We start from the raw sequence: 25,152 nt of genomic DNA on the forward strand, positions 1-25,152 counted from the left end.
TGTGGTAGAGTTTCAGTGTAGAAACAGGTGATCTTTCTATCCATTTCACATGTGTCTGTTGTGGTAGAGTTTCAGTGTAGAAACAGGTGATCTTTCTGTCCATTTCACATGTGTCTGTTGTGGTAGAGTTTCAGTGTAGAAACAGTTGATCTTTCTGTCCATTTCACATATGTCTGTTGTGGTAGAGTTTCAGTGTAGAAACAGTTGATTTTTCTGTCCATTTCACATATGTCTGTTGTGGTAGAGTTTCAGTGTAGAAACAGGTGATCTTTCTATCCATTTCACATGTGTCTGTTGTGGTAGAGTTTCAGTGAAGAAACAGTTGATTTTCTATCCATTTCACATGTGTCTGTTGTGGTAGAGTTTCAGTGTAGAAATAGGTGATCTTTCTATCCATTTCACATGTGTCTGTTGTGGTAGAGTTTCAGTGTAGAAACAGGTGATCTTTCTGTCCATTTCACATATGTCTGTTGTGGTAGAGTTTCAGTGTAGAAACAGGTGATCTTTCTGTCCATTTCACATGTGTCTGTTGTGGTAGAGTTTCAGTGTAGAAACAGTTGATTTTTCTATCCATTTCACATGTGTCTGTTGTGGTAGAGTTTCAGTGTAGAAACAGGTGATCTTTCTGTCCATTTCACATGTGTCTGTTGTGGTAGAGTTTCAGTGTAGAAACAGTTGATCTTTCTATCCATTTCACATGTGTCTGTTGTGGTAGAGTTTCAGTGTAGAAACAGGTGATTTTTCTATCCATTTCACATATGTCTGTTGAGGTAGAGTTTCAGTGTAGAAACAGGTGATTTTTCTGTCCATTTCACATATGTCTGTTGTGGTAGAGTTTCAGTGTAGAAACAGTTGATCTTTCTATCCATTTCACATGTGTCTGTTGTGGTAGAGTTTCAGTGTAGAAACAGGTGATTTTTCTATCCATTTCACATATGTCTGTTGAGGTAGAGTTTCAGTGTAGAAACAGGTGATTTTTCTGTCCATTTCACATATGTCTGTTGAGGTAGAGTTTCAGTGTAGAAACAGGTGATTTTTCTGTCCATTTCACATATGTCTGTTGTGGTAGAGTTTCAGTGAAGAAACAGGTGATTTTTCTGTCCATTTCACATGTGTCTGTTGTGGTAGAGTTTCAGTGTAGAAACAGTTGATCTTTCTATCCATTTCACATGTGTCTGTTGTGGTAGAGTTTCAGTGTAGAAACAGGTGATTTTTCTATCCATTTCACATGTGTCTGTTGTGGTAGAGTTTCAGTGTAGAAACAGGTGATCTTTCTATCCATTTCACATGTGTCTGTTGTGGTAGAGTTTCAGTGTAGAAACAGGTGATTTTCTATCCATTTCACATGTGTCTGTTGTGGTAGAGTTTCAGTGTAGAAACAGGTGATCTTTCTGTTCATTTCACATGTGTCTGTTGTGGTAGAGTTTCAGTGAAGAAACAGGTGATCTTTCTGTTCATTTCACATGTGTCTGTTGTGGTAGAGTTTCAGTGAAGAAACAGGTGATCTTTCTGTCCATTTCACATGTGTCTGTTGTGGTAGAGTTTCAGTGAAGAAACAGGTGATCTTTCTGTCCATTTCACATGTGTCTGTTGTGGTAGAGTTTCAGTGAAGAAACCGTTGATTTTCTATCCATTTCACATATGTCTGTTGTGGTAGAGTTTCAGTGAAGAAACAGGTGATCTTTCTGTCCATTTCACATGTGTCTGTTGTGGTAGAGTTTCAGTGAAGAAACAGTTGATTTTCTGTCCATTTCACATGTGTCTGTTCTTATCCCAGGAGAAGCCTGTTGATCAAAACCCTGCGTTGGTACCTCCTTTCGCTTTGTTCCACTTGACGTTTCTCCCACCTTCTCAACGTGACATTTTTGAAGCTAATCTGACTTTAAGGAACAGTTCACAACCTTCTAAATGTTGACTTTTATAACAAGTATTTCGCTAGTTAATTAATAAGCAATGTGCCCGGTCTTCAGAAGCTGCTCTTTGTTTGTGCAGAACATAAATTAACACTTGCTCACAAGGCCTCGGGTATGAATTATATATGAGGTCGGCAACAACTAGCGCTAATGGTGTCGTGCCGCGTTTTACACAATTAGGTTTTGTGGGAGCTAAAAATGTTGATTTGATCTAAAAGCGTTTTTATGAGTTGAGTGGATTAGAAAGCGTATAAGATTTCAAGAGGGATGTCTCTCGAGCCTGAAGGACAGAAATAATGTGACAGATGGAGAAGGTTGTAGTAGTTCTACCATGACACAATATTAAATATTCAACTTTGTTTACAAGACTAATATATAACTGTTACATTATTTCTGTCATTAGTTACGGTCACTGTATAGCACCTGTATAGCACTAACAGTATTACCTTGATATATCTCTGTAGTACTAACAATAGTATCTTGTTATGTCTCTGTAGTACTATCAGTATTATCTTGTTATATCTCTGTAGTACTAACAGTATTACCGTGTTATGTCTCTGTAGTACTAACAGTATTACCTTGTTATATCTCTGTAGTACTATCAGTATTATCTTGTTATATCTCTGTAGTACTATCAGTATTATCTTGTTATATCTCTGTAGTACTATCAGTAGTATCTTGTTATATCTCTGTAGTACTAACAGTATTACCTTGTTATATCTCTGTAGTACTATCAGTATTACCTTGTTATATCTCTGTAGTACTAACAGTATTACCTTGTTATATCTCTGTAGTACTATCAGTAGTATCTTGTTATGTCTCTGTAGTACTAACAGTATTACCTTGATATATCTCTGTAGTACTAACAATAGTATCTTGTTATGTCTCTGTAGTACTATCAGTATTATCTTGTTATATCTCTGTAGTACTATCAGTATTATCTTGTTATATCTCTGTAGTACTAACAGTATTACCTTGTTATGTCTCTGTAGTACTAACAGTATTACCTTGTTATATCTCTGTAGTACTATCAGTATTATCTTGTTATATCCTCTGTAGTACTATCAGTAGTATCTTGTTATATCTCTGTAGTACTAACAGTATTACCTTGTTATATCTCTGTAGTACTATCAGTATTACCTTGTTATATCTCTGTAGTACTAACAGTATTACCTTGTTATATCTCTGTAGTACTATCAGTAGTATCTTGTTATGTCTCTGTAGTACTAACAGTATTACCTTGTTATATCTCTAAAGTACTAACAGTATTATCTTGTTATATCTCTGTAGTACTATCAGTATTACCTTGTTATATCTCTGTAGTACTATCAGTAGTATCTTGTTATGTCTCTGTAGTACTATCAGTATTATCTTGTTATAACTCTATAGTACTATCAGTAGTATCTTGTTTTATCTATGTAGTACTATCAGTATTACCTTGTTATATCTCTGTAGTAGTAATGTTCTGGTTATTCTGGTTCTGGAGACAGAGGCGTAGGCGGAGCTACAGAAACGTAACACTAACATGGAGTGTCCTGTTCTTCTTCTCTCTGTGTCTCTCTAGATGGCCCCCTGGGACCCAGAGGCCTAGTGGAAGCTACAGAGATGTGCACCCAGGAGTGTTTGGTGCTTGGCCACTCTGACAACTGCTGGATGCCCCCTACCCTCGGCTCCTACAGCCAGCCCAAGTCTCCAGTGTCCAACTTCGCCACCCAGAAAGAGTGGGCCAAAGAGAAACTGCTCAACGGCCATACTACGTTGACCCGGACCTGGAAGACCGATAGTGGGCGGGACCAGTTTTGTGACAAGAAGCAATTTGGCAGCGGGGAGGGACAATTCAGCAGCAGTGGCCACATGGCTGACATCCCATTGGCTAGTTTGAAATCCTACCAGCCTACCACTGGCCCAGACTCTTCGAAGGAACACCAGCTATATAAAAGGAGCTCTGATTGGAGGCAGCCAATCTAAACAGGGCTGCGATTGGATAATCTGAACAGGACAGATGACGCAAGTTTCAAGATTTTTTTTCTTTCTTTTTTTCTTTCTTGTTCGTACTATTTGATTTAAGTCGATGCTTGTGCTATGTGATAGTTACATGTGCTACGTAGGCCACTAGACTAGTACTGATGCATTGTACTCTACAATTCAACTTTTTGGCGTTGGATGGATAGATGGATAGATGGATAGATGGATAGATGGATAGATGGATAGATGGATAGATGGATAGCCCCGCCCCCATAAAAGTCTCTTGGGATTCCCTTTTGATGGACGAAGCCCATAAACAAAACATTTCCTCATCACTCTGATGGCTGGAAAAAAGGGCGGTCGAATCCACCTGGGAAACAGGAAGAACATGATCCAGGCCACCTGGGAAACAGGAAGAACATGATCCAGGCCACCTGGGAAACAGGAAGAACATGATCCAGGCCACCTGGGAAACAGGAAGAACACCTTAAACAGAAATTCATATACTCAACAGAAGAAGAAAAAAGATCAACAATATTATGTCTGACCAATATATTCCAATATTGTGATGTGGTTGTTATTGAGTTTGTTTGAGACTATATTAATCTACACAATCAAAGAAAAACGGAGTTACAGGCCACGTCCAAAAATGGTACCCTATTACCTATTTAGCGCACTACTTTTAACCAGGGTCCTAGGGCTTTGGTCAAAAGTAGTGCACTACATAGGGGAATAGGGTGCGATTTGGGACGTATTTAACCCCCCCCACACACACACACACACACACACACACACAGTTCCAGTATAGGAAGGCGTGCGTCGTTCTGATTGATAACACTGTTAGTGAACACTTGTCTAGTCTGTCAATAGTCTGTGTGTTTTGTAAATAGGACGTGTGATACTAACCCAGTTGATGTAATACTGCCATGGATCTAGAACTCCCCTTATGACATTACATGGATCTAGAACGGCGATCCGTGGCTGTCCCCTTATGACATCACATGGATCTAGAACGGCGATCCGTGGCTGTCCCCTTATGACATCACATGGATCTAGAACGGCGATCCGTGGCTGTCCCCTTATGACATCACATGGATTTAGAATGACGATCGTGGCGGTCCCCTTATGACATCACATGGATCTAGAACGGCGATCCGTGGCTGTCCCCTTATGACATCACATGGATCTAGAATGACGATCGTGGCGGTCCCCTTATGACATCACATGGATCTAGAACGACGATCGTGGCGGTCCCCTTATGACATCACAATATGGTTTCCAATGGCATCTTATCACCTATACAGTGCTGCTTCTGACCAGGAAGTGTACTATATAGGGAGCAGTGAGCCATTTATGATGTGCACTATACATTTTGGCTTTCAATCTTTTTGTTAAAAGAAAGGCGGGGGGGGGGGGCATATTGAAAATCTAAAAGAATAATTCACATATTCATATAAGGCCTGTTGTGTCGGGGGTATTACGGAAAACATATATTCAACCGTTACAAAATGATGCACAATGTTAACCCAACGTCTGATATCCTTTCATTCAACTACTATGACAAACGTATTTTTCTCAAAATCAATTTTGTATCATTGACGTATAAACGATTGATTTTTACATGATGGGAAACAAAAAGATTGCAAACTTTTCCGCATAAAAAAAAATAAAAAATAATAATTATTAAAAAAAAAAACATTTTAAAAACTAATGTAACTATTCAACAGCAATATATTTGTAAATGAGCTATATGTGTTTGATCTAACTCATTATTGTACAACATTTGATTGAAAATTGTGATTAGTTGAGTACAATTGAATAGTCGTACTACAACCTAAATTCCTTTTTGTTGTCCGAATACGACCACTTTGTGTACTGTGCCTTCATAACGTTATACCAAGCTTTGTATTTGGTTATTATTTCAATGATTAGAAAATATGCATTGATGTCTGAGGGGCGGGACAGTGGGGGCGGGACCGGGGGGCGGGGACAGGGGGGGCGGGGGCGGGGACAGGAGGGGCGGGGACAGGGGGGCGGGGACAGTGTACATTGTTTGCAGTAACGTTTTTGTTGTTGTTAAATCACAAACGAATGTGACAGTTTCACCATTAAAAGGATTCCAGCTGTAAATTCCTTAGGAATGAATGTTTGGCGATGTATGAAAAATATATGATATAATCTAAACCAATGGAAGAAAACATAATAAATATATATATATATATATATATATAAAATACAACAAAATGTAATTGTTAAACACGATAATATCTGTATCACACAAGAGAGGCATGTGCATAAGATAATTCAAACAGCAAGGTCATCGTTTTCCCCCATTGTTTTCCCCCTCCAGTCAGGAGGTGGAGGTTTCCTCTGTTCAACGGCAGGAGATGGACACAACAACGGAACAGCATGCTAAAACAAATAGATTTATAGCTTTAAAAATGTATTATTTTGTATCATCATTTTCATTCTGTTTGAGAGAGAGATAGGGGGAGAGGGAGAGAGAGAGAGACAGAGAGAGAGAGAGGGACAGAGCAGAGAGAGAGAGAGGGAGAGAGAGAGACAGAGAGAGAGAGAGAGAGAGAGAGAGAGAGAGACAGAGAGAGAGAGAGAGACAGAGAGAGAGAGAGAGACAGAGACAGAGAGAGAGACAGAGACAGAGAGAGAGAGAGAGAGAGAGAGAGAGAGAGACAGAGAGAGAGACAGATAGAGGGAGAGAGCAGAGACAGAGAGAGAGAGAGAGAGAGAGAGAGACAGAGAGAGAGAGAGACACAGAGAGAGAGAGAGACAGAGAGAGAGAGAGAGACAGAGAGAGAGAGAGACAGAGAGAGAGAGACAGACAGAGAGAGAGAGAGACAGAGAGAGAGAGAGAGAGAGAGAGAGAGAGAGAGAGACAGAGAGAGAGAGAGAGACAGAGAGAGAGAGAGAGAGAGAGAGAGAGAGAGAGACAGAGCGAGAGAGAGAGAGACAGAGAGAGAGAGAGACACAGAGAGAGAGAGAGAGAGACAGAGAGAGAGAGAGACAGAGAGAGAGAGAGAGAGAGAGAGACAGAGAGAGAGGGAGAGAGCAGAGAGAGAGAGAGTGCATTTTGTATATTCAGGGGGAAGACATTTAATTTTGTATAGCACTACCCTGTTTTCTGTCTCAATATAACAACGTGTATCGGGTTGGGTGGAGTGACTTGCTTAGCGCAGTATGTTTGTCAGTGAGTTGTGGGGGGGTGGGGGGGGGGGGGGTGTTTGGCATCATAGATATTGAACCAGTTAACCCCGTGTTACTCTACAGGTATACAGCTACTGCAATAAATGTTTTCAAAATGTGATTATTGATTATTGACTACTTATTGATGGCGTAAATGTATTGATCACTTCTTCGGGAACTAGACGGTTCTGTGTTTTCACTATGTACATGTTTTGTTGTGTGTTGCCGCTTGTATACATCTCACACAAGGGATATATTTTAGTACAGTAGTTTTAGAATAGTAGTATACAAATCCCCACAGTTTATTCTTTAACTGGGTGGTTCGAGGCCTGAATGCTGATTTGCCGTTGGTATATCACACCGTATACCACGGCTCTAACAACATAGGGTAACACGTTTATTATAGGGGGGGTTGTGGTATATTGGCCAGTACAGTCCCCAGTCCACCTGGTCTTGCTGCTGCTCCAGTTTCAACTGTTCTGCTTGCGGCTATGGAACCCTGACCTGTTCACCGGACGTGCTACCTGTCTCAGACCTGCTGTTTTCAACTCTCTAGCGACAGCAGGAGAGGTAGAGATACTCTGAATAATGGCCTATGAAAAGCTAACTGACAGTTACTCCTGAGGTGCTGACCTGTTGCACCCTCGACAACCACTGTGATTATTATTATATGACCCTGCTGGGCATCTATGGACATTTGAACATCTTGGCCATCTTCTGTTATAATCTCCACCCGGCACAGCCAGAAGAGGACTGGCCACCCCTCATATCCTGGTTCCTCTCTAGGTTTCTTCCTAGGTTCTGGACTTTCTAGGGAGTTTTTCCTTGCCACCGTGCTTCTACACCTGCATTGCTTGCTGTTTGGGGTTTTAGGCTGGGTTTCTGTACAGCACTTTGAGATATCAGCTGATGTACGAAGGGCTATATAAATACATTTGATTTGATTTACAGTATAGTATAATATAGTACAGTATAGTACAGCATAGTACAGCATAGTACATTACAGTATATATAGTACAGCATAGTACATTATAGTAAAGTACAGTATAGTATAGTATAGTACATTATAGTACAGTATAGTACAGCATAGTACATTATAGTACAGTATAGTACAGCATAGTACAGTACAGTATAATATAGTACAGTATAGTACAGCATAGTACAGTATAGTATAGTATAGTATAGTACAGCATAGTAGAGTACAGTATAGTATAGTACAGTACAGTATGGTATAGTATAGCACAGTATAGTATAGTACAGTATAGTATAGTACAGTATAGCACAATATAATATAGTACAGTATAGTACAGTATAGTACAGTACAGTATAGTATAGCAAAGTACAGTATAGTACAGTACAGTATAGTGCAGTATATTATAGCACAGCATAGTGCAGTACAGTACAGTATAGTATAGTACAGTATAGTACATTATAGTACAGCAGTATAGCACGGTATAGTGCAGTATAGTACAGTATAGTATATAGTATAGTACAGTATAGTACAGTATAGTATAGTATAGTACAGTATAGCCCCTTATAGTACAGTATAGTATAGTACAGTATAGTGCAGTATAGCCCATATAGTACAGTATAGTGCAGTATAGCACAGTATAGTATAGTACAGTATAGTGCAGTATGCAGTATAGCACAGTATAGTATAGTACAGTATAGCACAGTATAATGCAGTATAGCACAGTATAGTACAGTATAGCACATTATGGTACAGTATAGTATAGTACAGTATAGCAGTATTGCCAGTATATTACAGTATTTATTTACAGTATTATAGCAATAATATTCTACCTTATACTACCAGCAGTATAAGTGGTAGTATAGTCCTACCCTTATTGTACTGTATAGTGCAGTATAGTTACAGTACGCTCTAACCACCTACGTACAGTATACTACAGTATAGTGCAGTATAGCACAGTATAGCACAGTATAGTACAGTATAGCCAGTATACTGGTAGTATAGCACAGTATAGTACCAGTATAGTACAGTATAGTACAGTATAGCCAGTAACTACTGTATATTACAGTATAGCACAGCATATTACAGTATAGGTAGTATAGTACAGTATAGTATTAAGTACAGTATAGTTGAGTACCATACCCACTACTGGTAGCACAGCATATTACAGTATAGTGCAGTATATAGTATAGTATAGTACAGTATAGTCCTACCAGTATACTACAGCACCATATTCCTACCATTATACTACAGTATGATACATACAGCCTTAACTACAGTATAGTTAAGTATAGTCAGTATAACTATAGTATATACAGTATAGTCCTACCAGTATAGTACAGTTACATACCATAGTCCTAACCTTAACTACTGGTAGTATACCATAGTATTGTTAACTACTGGTAGTTAATACCATAGTCCTAGCCCTTAACTACTGGTAGTTAATACCATAGTTCTACCCTTAACTACTGGTAGTTCCTAGTATACCACTTAACTACTGGCAGTTAATACCATACCCTTAACTACTGGTAGTTAATACCATAGTCCTACCCTTAACTACTGGTAGTTAATACCATAGTCCTACCCTTAACTACTGGTAGTTAATACCATACCCTTAACTACTGGTAGTTAATACCATAGTCCTACCCTTAACTACTGGTAGTTAATACCATTCCTACCCTTAACTACTGGTAGTTAATACCATAGTCCTACCCTTAACTACTGGTAGTTAACCATACCCTAACTACTGGTAGTTAATACCATAGTCCTACCCTTAACTACTGGTAGTTAATACCATACCCTTAACTACTGGTAGTTAATACCATAGTCCTACCCTTAACTACTGGTAGTTAATACCATACCCTTAACTACTGGTAGTTAATACCCTCCTACCCTTAACTACTGGTAGTTAATACCATAGTCCTACCCTTAACTACTGGTAGTTAATACCATAGTCCTACCATTAACTACTGGTAGTTGATACCATGGTCCTACCCTTAACTACTGGTAGTTAATACCATAGTCTACCCTTAACTACTGGTAGTTAATCTGTCCTACCTTTAACTACTGGTAGTTAATACCATACCTTTAACTACTGGTAGTTAATACCATAGTCCTACCATTAACTACTGGTAGTTAATACCATATTCCTACCTTTAACTACTGGTAGTTGATACCATACCCTTAACTACTGGTAGTTAATACCTAGTCCTACCCTTAACTACTGGTAGTTAATACCATAGTCCTACCCTTAACTACTGGTAGTTAATACCATAGTCCTACCCTTAACTACTGGTAGTTAATACCATAGTCCTACCTTAACTACTGGTAGTTAATACCATAGTCCTACCCTTAACTACTGGTAGTTAATACATTCCTACCATTTAACTACTTAGTTGATACGCTCTTATCCAGAACTACTGGATGGTATTGTTAATACCATAGTCCTCCCCTTAACTACTGGTAGTTGATACCAGTCCTACCCTTAACTACTGGTAGTTAATACTTAGTCCTACCCTTAACTACTGGTAGTTAATACCATTGTCCTACCCTTAACTACTGGTAGTTAATACCATAGTCCTACCCTTAACTACTGGTAGTTAATACCATACCCTTAACTACTGGTAGTTAATACCATAGTCCTACCTTAACTACTGGTAGTTAATACTATAGTCCTACCCTTAACTACTGGTAGTTAATACCATAGTCCTACCCTTAACTACTGGTAGTTAATACCATAGTCCTACCCTTAACTACTGGTAGTTAATACCATAGTCCTACCCTTAACTACTGGTAGTTAATACCATACCCTTAACTACTGGTAGTTAATACTATAGTCTACCCTTAACTACTTTTAGTTAATACCATAGTCCTACCCTTAACTACTGGTAGTTAATACCATACCCTTAACTACTGGTAGTTAATACCATAGTCCTACCCTAACTACTGGTCTTAATACCATAGTCCTACCCTTAACTACTGGTAGTTAATACTATAACTACTGGTAGTTATCCCATACCCTTAACTACTGGTAGTTAATACCATAGTCCTACCCTTAACTACTGGTAGTTAATACCATAGTCCTACCCTTAACTACTGGTAGTTAATACCATAGTCCTACCCTTAACTACTGGTAGTTAATACCATAGTCCTCCCTTAACTACTGGTAGTTAATACCATAGTCCTACCCTTAACTACTGGTAGTTAATCTAGTCCTACCCTTAACTACTGGTAGTTAATACCATATCCTACCAGAACTACTGGTAGTTAATACCAAATAGTCCTAGGTTTAACTACTGGTAGTTAATACCATAGTCCTACCCTTAACTACTGGTAGTTAATACTATAGTCCTACCTTAACTACTGGTAGTTAATACCATCATCCTACCCTAACTACTGGTAGTTAATACCATAGTCCTACCCTTAACTACTGGTAGTTGGGCATCTCCTACCCTTAACTACTGGTAGTTCCTACCTGACAGGTCTACTCCTAACCAGGTGGCGTAGTTAATCTGTCCTCACCACGCGCTCTAACTACTGGTAGTTAAGGAGCCATAGTTCTACCCTTCTTATGGTAGCTAATACCATAGTCACTTGGCTACTGTAGTTAATACCATGGTCTACCCCTAACTGCTGGTAGATAATACCATAGTCATCTTAACTACTGGTAGTTAATACCATACCCTTAACTACTGGTAGTTAATACCATCTCTGCTTATGTACTGGTAGTTAATACCATAGTCCTACCCCTTAACTACTGGTAGTTAATACCATAGTCCTACCCTCTAACTACTGGTAGTTAATACCATAGTCCTACCCTTAACTACTGGTAGTTAATACCATAGTCCTAACTACATGGTAATTAATACCATAGTCCTACCCTTAACTACTGGTAGTTAATACCATAGTCCTACCATTAACTACTGGTAGTTAATACTATAGTCCTACCCTTAACTACTGGTAGTTAATACCATAGTCCTACCCTAACTACAGGTAGTTCATACCATAGTCCTACCCTTAACTACTGGTAGTCCCTATATACCATTAACTACTACAGTTAATACCATAGTCCTACCCTAACTGCTGGTAGTTAATACCATAGTTCTCTCCTTAACTACTGGTAGTTAATACCATACCCTTAACTACTGGTAGTTAATACCATAGTCCTACCCCTAACTAGACCAGTTGGTGCATCTTAACTACTGGTAGTTAATACCACCTCTACCATTAGGCTACTGGTAGTTGATACCATACCATTAACTACTGTAGTTCATCCCACCATGCTCGCCTCCCTAACTACTGGTAGTTAATACCAGTAGTCCTACCCTTAACTACTGGTAGTTAATACCATAGTCCTACCCTTAACTACTGGTAGTTAATACCATAGTCCTAACTACTGGTAGTTAATCATAGTCCTACCTTAACGACTGGTAGTTAATACCATAGTCCTAGCCATAACTACTGGTAGTTAATACCATAGTCTTACCCTTAACTACTGGTTGTTAATACCATATTCCCCCCATTAACTACTGGTAGTTAGATACCATAGTCCTACCACTTAACTACTGGTAGTTTTACCATAGTCCTAACTACTGGTAGTTAATACCATAGTCCTATATACTTAACTACTGTAAATGTAGTTAATACCAGTATCCTACAGTATAACTACTGGTAGTTAATACCATAGTGCAGTACCCTTAACTACTGGTAGTTAGTATAGTCCTAGTATAGTGGTAGTTAGTACCATAGTCCTACAGTACTACTGGTAGTTAATACCATAGTCCTACCCAGTAACTACTGGCAGTATAATACAGTATAGCACAGTAACTACTGCTAGTTAATACCATATTCCCTACCAGTAACTACTGGTAGTTATACCATACCCTTAACTACTGGTAGTTAATACCATAGTCCTGCCCTTAACTACTGGTAGTTAATACCATAGTCCTACCCTGCAACTACTGGTAGTTATACCATATAGCCAGTAACTACTGGTAGTTAATACCATAGTCCTACCAGTAACTACTGCAGTACCATAGCACATTAGTGCAGTATAGTAACTACTGGTAGTTAATACCATTCCTACAGTATAACTACTGGTAGTTAATACCATAGTCCTACCCTTAACTACTGGTAGTTAATACCATTATAGTGCAGTACCCTTAACTACTGGTAGTTATACCATAGTCCTACCCTAACTACTGGTAGTTAATACCATAGTCCTACCCTTAACTACTGGTAGTTAATACCATACCCTTAACTACTGGTAGTTAGTATAGCACCTTAACTACTGGTAGTTAAGCACATTATAGTCCAGTATACACCTTAACTACTGGTAGTTAATACCATAGTAACTACTGCAGTTAATACTATAGTCCTACCCTTAACTACTGGTAGTTAATACCAGTATAGTCCTACACCCTACTACTGGTAGTTATACCATACCTTAACTACTGGTAGTTAATACCATATTCCTACCATTAACTACTGGTAGTTGTATACCATACCCTTTAACTACTGGTAGTTAATACCATACCCTTAACTACTGGTAGTTAATACCATAGTCCTGCCCTTAACTACTGGTAGTTAATACCATAGTCCTACCCTGAACTACTGGTAGTTAATACCATAGTCCTACCCTTAACTACTGGTAGTTAATACCATAGTCCTACCCTTAACTACTGGTAGTTAATACCATAGTCCTACCCTTAACTACTGGTAGTTAATACCATAGTCCTACCCTTAACTACTGGTAGTTAATACCATCGTCCTACCCTTAACTACTGGTAGTTAATACCATACCCATTAACTACTGGTAGTTAATACCATAGTCCTACCCTTAACTACTGGTAGTTAATACCATAGTCCTACCCTTAACTACTGGTAGTTAATACCATAGTCCTACCCTTAACTACTGGTAGTTAATACCATACCCTTAACTACTGGTAGTTAATACCATATTCCTACCATTAACTACTGGTAGTTGATACCATACCCATAACTACTGGTAGTTAATACCATACCCTACCCTTAACTACTGGTAGTTAATACCATAGTCCTACCCTTAACTACTGGTAGTTAATACCATAGTCCTACCCTTAACTACTGGTAGTTAATGCCATAGTACCCTAACTACTGGTAGTTTATACCATAGTCCTACCCTTAACTACTGGTAGTTAATACCATTGTCCTACCCTTAACTACTGGTAGTTAATACCATAGTCCTACCCTTAACTACTGGTAGTTAATACCATAGTCCTACCCTTAACTACTGGTAGTTAATACCATATTCCTACCCTTAACTACTGGTAGTTAATACCATAGTCCTACCCTTAACTACTGGTAGTTAATACCATACCCTTAACTACTGGTAGTTTTACCATAGTCCTACCCTTAACTACTGGTAGTTAATACCATACCTACCCTTAACTACTGGTAGTTAATACCATACCCTTAACTACTGGTAGTTAATACCTAGTCCTACCCTTAACTACTGGTAGTTAATACCATAGTCCTACCCTTAACTACTGGTAGTTAATACCATAGTCCTACCCTTAACTACTGGTAGTTAATACCATAGTCCTACCCTTAACTACTGGTAGTTAATACCATAGTCCTACCTTAACTACTGGTAGTTAATACCATAGTCCTACCCTTAACTACTGGTAGTTAATACCATACCCTTAACTACTGGTAGTTAATACCATAGTCCTACCCTTAACTACTGGTAGTTAATACCATAGTCCTACCCTTAACTACTGGTAGTTAATACCATACCCTTAACTACTGGTAGTTAATACCATAGTCCTACCCTTAACTACTGGTAGTTGATACCAGTCCTACCCTTAACTACTGGTAGTTAATACTATAGTCCTACCCTTAACTACTGGTAGTTAATACCATACCCTTAACTACTGGTAGTTAATACCATAGTCCTACCCTTAACTACTGGTAGTTAATACCATATTCCTACCCTTAACTACTGGTAGTTAATACCATAGTCCTACCCTTAACTACTGGTAGTTAATACCATACCCTTAACTACTGGTAGTTAATACCATAGTCCTACCCTTAACTACTGGTAGTTAATACCATAGTCCCCATTAACTACTGGTAGTTAATACATATACCCTTAACTACTGGTAGTTAATACCATAGTCCTAACCTTAACTACTGGTAGTTAATACCATAGTCCTACCATTAACTACTGGTAGTTAATACTATACCCTTAACTACTGGTATACCATAGTCCTACCCTAACTACTGGTAGTTAATACCATAGTCCTACCCTTAACTACTGGTAGTTAATACCATAGTCCTACCCTTAACTACTGGTAGTTAATACCATAGTCCTAACTACTGGTAGTTAATACCATAGTCCTACCCTTAACTACTGGTAGTTAATACCATAGTCCTACCCTTAACTACTGGTAGTTAATACCATACCCTCAACTACTGGTAGTTAATACCATATTCCTACCATTAACTACTGGTAGTTGATACCATACCCTTAACTACTGGTAGTTAATACCATAGTCCTACCCTTAACTACTGGTAGTTAATACCATTGTCCTACCCTTAACTACTGGTAGTTAATACCATACCCTTAACTACTGGTAGTTAATACCATAGTCCTACCCTTAACTTCTGGTAGTTAATACCATACCCTTAACTACTGGTAGTTAATACCATATTCCTACCCTTAACTACTGGTAGTTAATACCATCGTCCTACCCTTAACTACTGGTAGTTAATACCATACCTTAACTACTGGTAGTTAATACCATAGTCCTACCCCTAACTACTGGTAGTTAATACCATAGTCCTACCCTTAACTACTGGTAGTTAATACCATACCCTTAACTACTGGTAGTTAATACCATAGACCTACCCTTAACTACTGGTAGTTAATACCATAGTCCTACCCTTAACTACTGGTAGTTAATACCATAGTCCTAACTACTGGTAGTTAATACCATAGTCCTACCCTTAACTACTGGTAGTTAATACCATAGTCCTACCCCTAACTACTGGTAGTTAATACCATACCCTTAACTACTGCTAGTTAATACCATATTCCTACCATTAACTACTGGTAGTTGATACCATACCCTTAACTACTGGTAGTTAATACCATACCCTTAACTACTGGTAGTTAATACCATAGTCCTGCCCTTAACTACTGGTAGTTAATACCATAGTCCTACCCCTGACTACTGGTAGTTAATACCATAGTCCTAACTACTGGTAGTTAATACCATAGTCCTACCCTTAACTACTGGTAGTTAATACCATAGTCCTACCCTTAACTACTGGTAGTTAATACCATATTCCTACCTCTTAACTACTGGTAGTTAATACCATCGTCCTACCCTTAACTACTGGTAGTTAATACCATACCCTTAACTACTGGTAGTTAATACCATAGTCCTACCCTAACTACTGGTAGTTAATACCATAGTCCTTAATAACTACTGGTAGTTAATACCATAGTCCTACCCCTAACTACTGGTAGTTAATACCATACCCTTAACTACTGGTAGTTAATACCATATTCCTACCATTAACTACTGGTAGTTGATACCATACCCATAACTACTGGTAGTTAATACCATACCCTTAACTACTGGTAGTTAATACCATAGTCCTACCCTTAACTACTGGTAGTTAATACCATAGTCCTACCCTTAACTACTGGTAGTTAATACCATAGTCCTAACTACTGGTAGTTTATACCATAGTCCTACCCTTAACTACTGGTAGTTAATACCATTGTCCTACCATTAACTACTGGTAGTTAATACCATAGTCCTACCCTTAACTACTGGTAGTTAATACCATAGTCCTACCCTTAACTACTGGTAGTTAATGCCATATTCCTACCATTAACTACTGGTAGTTAATACCATAGTCCTACCCTTAACTACTGGTAGTTAATACCATACCATAACTACTGGTAGTTACCATAGTACCCTTAACTACTGGTAGTTACCATACCCTTACTACTGGTAGTTAATCCTACCCTTAACTACTGGTAGTTAATACCATAGTCCTACCCTTAACTACTGGTAGTTAATGCCATAGTCCTACCCTTAACTACTGGTAGTTAATACCATAGTCCTACCATTAACTACTGGTAGTTAATACCATAGTCCTACCCTTAACTACTGGTAGTTGATACCATAGTCCTACCTTAACTACTGGTAGTTAATACCATAGTCCTACCATTAACTACTGGTAGTTAATACCATACCCTTAACTACTGGTAGTTAATACCATAGTCCTACCCTTAACTACTGGTAGTTAATACCATAGTCCTACCATTAACTACTGGTAGTTAATACCATACCCTTAACTACTGGTAGTTAATACCATAGTCCTACCCTTAACTATTGGTGGTTAATACCACAGTCCTACCCTTAACTACTGGTAGTTAATACTATAGTCCTACCTTTAACTACTGGTAGTTAATACCATAGTCCTACCCTTAACTACTGGTAGTTCATACCATAGTCCTACCCTTAACTACTGGTAGTTAATGCCATATTCTACCCTTAACTACTGGTAGTTAATACCATCGTCCTACCCTTAACTACTGGTAGTTAATACCATACCCTTAACTACTGGTAGGTAATACCATAGTCCTACCCTTAACTACTGGTAGTTAATACCATAGTCCTACCATTAACTACTGGTAGTTAATACTATACCCTTAACTACTGGTTGTTAATACCATAGTCCTAACCTTAACTACTGGTAGTTAATACCATAGTCCTACCATTAACTACTGGTAGTTAATACTATACCCTTAACTACTGGTATACCATAGTTAACTACTGGTAGTTAATACCATAGTCCTACCATTAACTACTGGTAGTTAATACCATACCCTTAACTACTGGTAGTTAATACCATAGTCCTACCCTTAACTACTGGTAGTTAATACCATAGTCCTACCCTTAACTACTGGTAGTTAATACCATAGTCCTAACTACTGGTAGTTGATACCATAGTCCTACACTAACTACTGGTAGTTAATACCATAGTCCTACCCTTAACTACTGGTAGTTAATACCATAGTCCTACCCTTAACTACTGGTAGTTAATACCATAGTCCTACCCTTAACTACTGGTAGTTAATACCATACCCTTAACTACTGGTAGTTATTGCCATATACCCTTAACTACTGGTAGTTGATACCATACCCTTACTACTGGTAGTTAATACCATACCCTTAACTACTGGTAGTTAATACCATAGTCCTACCCTTAACTACTGGTAGTTAATACCATAGTCCTACCCTTAACTACTGGTAGTTAATACCATAGTCCTACCATTAACTACTGGTAGTTGCCATAGTCCTACCCTTAACTACTGGTAGTTAATACCATAGTCCTACCATTAACTACTGGTAGTTAATACCATAGTCCTACCCATAACTACTGGTAGTTAATACCATACCCTTAACTACTGGTAGTTAATGCCATAGTCCTACCCTTAACTACTGGTAGTTAATACCATAGTCTACCATTAACTACTGGTAGTTAATACCATAGTCCTACCCTTAACTACTGGTAGTTAATACCATAGTCCTACCATTAACTACTGGTAGTTAATACCATACCCTTAACTACTGGTAGTTAATACCATAGTCCTACCCTTAACTACTGGTAGTTAATACCACCCAGTCCTACCCTTAACTACTGGTAGTTAATACCATATTCCTACCCTTAACTACTGGTAGTTAATACCCATAGTCCTACCCTTAACTACTGGTAGTTAATACCATACCCTTAACTACTGGTAGTTATTACCATAGTCCGACCCTTAACTACTGGTAGTTGATACCATACCCTTACTACTGGTAGTTAATACCATACCCTTAACTACTGGTAGTTAATACCATAGTCTACCCTTAACTACTGGTAGTTAATGCCATAGTCCTACCCTTAACTACTGGTAGTTAATACCATAGTCCTACCATTAACTACTGGTAGTTAATACCATAGTCCTACCCTTAACTACTGGTAGTTGATACCATAGTCCTACCTTTAACTACTGGTAGTTAATACCATAGTCCTACCCTTAACTACTGGTAGTTAATACCATACCCTTAACTACTGGTTGTTAATACCATAGTCCTACCCTTAACTACTGGTAGTTAATACCATAGTCCTACCATTAACTACTGGTAGTTAATACCATACCCTTAACTACTGGTAGTTGTACCATAGTCCTACCCTTAACTATTGGTGGTTAATACCACAGTCCTACCCTTAACTACTGGTAGTTAATACTATAGTCCCTACCCTTAACTACTGGTAGTTAATACCATAGTCCTACCCTTAACTACTGGTAGTTCATACCATAGTCCTACCCTTAACTACTGGTAGTTAATGCCATATTCCTACCCTTAACTACTGGTAGTTAATACCATCGTCCTGCCCTTAACTACTGGTAGTTAATGCCATACCCTTAACTGCTGGTAGGTAATACCATAGTCCTACCCTTAACTGCTGGTAGTTAATGCCATAGTCCTACCATTAACTACTGGTAGTTAATACTATACCATAACTACTGGTTGTTAATACCATAGTCCCCTAACCTTAACTACTGGTAGTTAATGCCATAGTCCTACCATTAAATACTGGTAGTTAATACTATACCCTTAACTACTGGTATACCATAGTCCTACCCTTAACTACTGGTAGTTAATGCCATAGTCCTACCATTAACTACTGGTAGTTAATACCATACCCTTAACTACTGGTAGTTAATACCATAGTACCCTTAACTACTGGTAGTTAATACCATAGTCCCTACCATTAACTACTGGTAGTTAATGCCATAGTCCACTACCTTAACTACTGGTAGTTAATACCATAGCACCCTTAACTACTGGTAGTTAATACCATATTCCTACCATTAACTACTGGTAGTTAATACCATAGTCCTACCCTTAACTACTGGTAGTTAATACCATAGTCCTACCCTTAACTACTGGTAGTTAATACCAGTCCTACCCTGAACTACTGGTAGTTAATGCCATAGTCTAACCAACTGCTGGTAGTTTAATACCCCATAGTTATTACCATACCCTTAACTGCTGGTAGTTAATGCCATGAATCCTACCCTTAACTACTGGTAGTTGATGCCATATTCCTACCCTTAACTACTGGTAGTTAATACCATCATTCCTACCCTTAACTACTGGTAGTTAATGCAATACCCTTAACTACTGGTAGTTAATACCATAGTCCTACCCTTAACTACTGGTAGTTAATACCATAGTCCTACCATTAACTACTGGTAGTTAATACCTAGTCCACCACCCTAGTAACTACTGGTAGTTATTACCATAGTCCTACCATTAACTACTGGTAGTTAATACCTTACCCAACTACTGGTAGTTAATACCATGAAGATCTACCCGCTTAACTGCTGGTAGTTAATGCCACGAGTCTACCCTTAACTACTGCTAGTTAATACTATATTCCCTACCATTAACTACTGGTAGTTGATACCACATACCTACCATAACTACTGGTAGTTCATACCATAGTCCTACCCCATAACTACTGGTAGTTAATGCCATGCTACCCTTAACTGCTGGTAGTTAATACCCGTTAGTTACTACTGGTAGTTAGTGCCTACCATAACTGCTGGTAGTTAATGCCGTAGTCCTACCACATAACTACTGGTAGGTTGAATCTACCTTGGTAGTTAATGCTATACCCATAACTACTGGTTGTTAATACCATAGTCCTAACCTTAACTGCTGGTAGTTAATACCATAGTCCTACCCCGCTTGGCACTGGTAGTTATTACTATACCCTTAACTACTGGTATGCCATAGTCCTACCCTTAACTGCTGGTAGTTAATGCCATAGTCCTACCATTAACTACTGGTAGTTAATACCATATCCTACTGGTAGTTAATACCATCCTACCCTTAACTACTGGTAGTTAATACCCATATTCCACCATTAACTACTGGTAGTTAATACCATACCCTTAACTACTGGTAGTTGATGCCATACCCTTAACTACTGGTAGTTAATACCATAGTCCCTACCCTTAACTACTGGTAGTTAATACCATAGTCTACCCTTAACTACTGGTAGTTAATGCCATAGTCCTACCCTTGCTACTGGTAGTTAATGCCATAGTCCTACCATTAACTACTGGTAGTTTATACCATAGTCCTACCCTTAACTACTGGTAGTTAATACCAGTTCCTCCCCTTGACCTGGTAGTTAATACCTACCCTTAACTACTGGTAGTTAATGCCATAGTCTATCCTTAACTACTGGTAGTTAATGCATAGTCCTACCCTTAACTACTGGTAGTTAATGCCATATTCCATAACTACTGGTAGTTAATACTATAGTCTACCCTTAACTACAACTGTCCTACCCTTAACTACTGGTAGTTCATGCCATAGTCCTACCCTTAACTACTGGTAGTTAATGCCATGATTCCTACCCTTAACTACTGGTAGTTGATACGCCATCGTCTACCATTAACTACTGGTAGTTGATTTGTTAATACCGCCAGTCTACCCTTAACTACTGGTAGTTAATACCATGAATCCTACCGTGGCTACTGGTAGTTAATGCTATACCCTTAACTACTGGTATACCATAGTCCGCCGTAACTACTGGTGAGTTAATACCATAGTCCTACCATTAACTACTGGTAGTTAATGCCATACCCTTAACTACTGGTAGTTAATACCATGAATCCTACCCTTAACTGCTGGTAGTTAATACCATAGTCCTACCATTGCTGCTGGTAGTTAATGCCATAGTCCTACCCTTAATTGCTGGTAGTTGATACCATAGTCCTACACTTAACTACTGGTAGTTAATACCATGATCCTACCCTTAACTACTGGTAGTTAATACCATACCATAACTACTGGTTATTAGCTACCATTAGTCCTACCCTTAACTACTGGTAGTTAATACCATGAATCCTACCCTTAACTACTGGTAGTTAATACCATAGTCCTACCCTTAACTACTGGTAGTTAATACCATGAATCTACCCTTAACTACTGGTAGTTAATACCATGTCCTCCCCTTAACTACTGGTAGTTAATACCATACCCTTAACTACTGGTAGTTAATACCATAATCCTACCCTTAACTACTGATAGTTCATGCCATAGTCCTACCCTTAACTGCTGGTAGTTGATACCATAGTCCTACATAACTACTGGTAGTTAATACCATAATCCCTACCATTAACTACTGGTAGTTAATACCATACCCTTAACTACTGGTAGTTAATACCATAGTCCTACCCTTAACTACTGGTAGTTAATACCATAGTCCTACCATTAACTACTGGTAGTTAATACCATAGCCTACCCATAACTACTGGTAGTTGATACCATAGTCCTACCATTAACTACTGGTAGTTAATACCTAGTCCTACCCTTAACTACTGGTAGTTAATACCATAGTCCTACCCTTAACTACTGGTAGTTAATACCATAGTCCTACCCTTAACTACTGGTAGTTAATACCATACCCTTAACTACTGGTAGTTATTACCATGAATCCGACCCTTAACTACTGGTAGTTGATACCATACCCTTACTACTGGTAGTTAATACCATACCATAACTACTGGTAGTTAATACCATAGTCCTACCCTTAACTACTGGTAGTTAATACCATAGTCCTACCCTTAACTACTGGTAGTTAATACCATAGTCCCTACCATTAACTACTGGTAACCTCTACCCTTAACTACTGGTAGTTGATACCATAGTCCTACCCTTAACTACTGGTAGTTAATACCATAGTCCTACCACTTAACTACTGGTAGTTAATACCATCGTCCTACCCTTAACTACTGGTAGTTAATACCATACCCTTAACTACTGGTAGGTAATACCATAGTCCTACCCTTAACTACTGGTAGTTAATACCATAGTCCTACCATTAACTACTGGTAGTTAATACTATACCCTTAACTACTGGTTGTTAATACCATAGTCTACCCTTAACTACTGGTAGTTAATACTATACCCTTAACTACTGGTTGTTAATACCATAGTCCTAACCTTAACTACTGGTAGTTGATACCATACCCTTACTACTGGTAGTTAATACCATACCCTTAACTACTGGTAGTTAATACCATAGTCCTACCCTTAACTACTGGTAGTTAATACCATAGTCCTACCCTTAACTACTGGTAGTTAATACCATAGTCCTACCATTAACTACTGGTAGTTAATACCATAGTCCTACCCTTAACTACTGGTAGTTGATACCATAGTCCTACCCTTAACTACTGGTAGTTAATACCATAGTCCTACCCTTAACTACTGGTAGTTAATACCATCGTCCTACCCTTAACTACTGGTAGTTAATACCATACCCTTAACTACTGGTTGTTAATACCATAGTCCTACCCTTAACTACTGGTAGTTAATACCATAGTCCTACCATTAACTACTGGTAGTTAATACCATAGTCCTACCCTTAACTACTGGTAGTTAATACCATAGTCCTACCATTAACTACTGGTAGTTAATACCATACCCTTAACTACTGGTAGTTAATACCATAGTCCTACCCTTAACTATTGGTGGTTAATACCACAGTCCTACCCTTAACTACTGGTAGTTAATACTATAGTCCTACCCTTAACTACTGGTAGTTAATACCATAGTCCTACCCTTAACTACTGGTAGTTCATACCATAGTCCTACCTTAACTACTGGTAGTTAATACCATCGTCCTACCCTTAACTACTGGTAGTTAATACCATACCCTTAACTACTGGTAGGTAATACCATAGTCCTACCCTTAACTACTGGTAGTTAATACCATAGTCCTACCATTAACTACTGGTAGTTAATACTATACCCTTAACTACTGGTTGTTAATACCATAGTCCTAACCTTAACTACTGGTAGTTAATACCATTGTCCTACCATTAACTACTGGTAGTTAATACTATACCCTTAACTACTGGTATACCATAGTCCTACCCTTAACTACTGGTAGTTAATACCATAGTCCTACCATTAACTACTGGTAGTTAATACCATACCCTTAACTACTGGTAGTTAATACCATAGTCCTACCCATTAACTACTGGTAGTTAATACCATAGTCCTACCATTAACTACTGGTAGTTAATACCATAGTCCTACCCTTAACTACTGGTAGTTGATACCATAGTCCTACACTTAACTACTGGTAGTTAATACCATAGTCCTACCCTTAACTACTGGTAGTTAATACCATAGTCCTACCCTTAACTACTGGTAGTTAATACCATAGTCCTACCCTTAACTACTGGTAGTTAATACCATATACTACCATTAACTACTGGTAGTTAATACCATAGTCCTCCCTTAACTACTGGTAGTTAATACCATACCCTTAACTACTGGTAGTTAATACCATAGTCTACCCTTAACTACTGGTAGTTAATACTATAGTCCTACCCTTAACTACTGGTAGTTAATACCATAGTCCTACCCTTAACTACTGGTAGTTAATACTATAGTCCTACCCTTAACTACTGGTAGTTAATACCATAGTCCTACCCTTAACTACTGGTAGTTCATACCATAGTCCTACCCTTAACTACTGGTAGTTAATGCCATATTCCTACCCTTAACTACTGGTAGTTAATACCATCGTCCTACCATTAACTACTGGTAGTTAACTACCATAGTCCTACCCTTAACTACTGGTAGTTAATACCATAGTCCTACCATTAACTACTGGTAGTTAATACTATACCCATTAACTACTGGTATACCATAGTCCTACCCTTAACTACTGGTAGTTAATACCATAGTCCTACCATTAACTACTGGTAGTTAATACCATAGTCCTACCCTTAACTACTGGTAGTTAATACCATAGTCCTACCCTTAACTACTGGTAGTTAATACCATAGTCCTACCATTAACTACTGGTAGTTAATACCATAGTCCTACCCTTAATTACTGGTAGTTGATACCATAGTCCTACACTTAACTACTGGTAGTTTAATAGTCCTACCCTTAACTACTGGTAGTCCTACCCTTAACTACTGGTAGTTAATACCATAGTCCTACCCTTAAC

General features: G+C 38.5%; 1 pseudogene; it reads left to right on the plus strand.

Moving 5' to 3' along the window:
- The window catches only part of LOC127927499 (protocadherin-9-like), a 192,136-nt pseudogene extending 186,310 nt beyond the window's left edge, over positions 1–5,826 (plus strand).
- Positions 5,827–25,152: the final 19,326 nt, after the last annotated feature.

Source organism: Oncorhynchus keta, unplaced genomic scaffold, assembly GCF_023373465.1.
Source record: "Oncorhynchus keta strain PuntledgeMale-10-30-2019 unplaced genomic scaffold, Oket_V2 Un_scaffold_1449_pilon_pilon, whole genome shotgun sequence".
Lineage (NCBI taxonomy): Eukaryota > Metazoa > Chordata > Actinopteri > Salmoniformes > Salmonidae > Oncorhynchus > Oncorhynchus keta.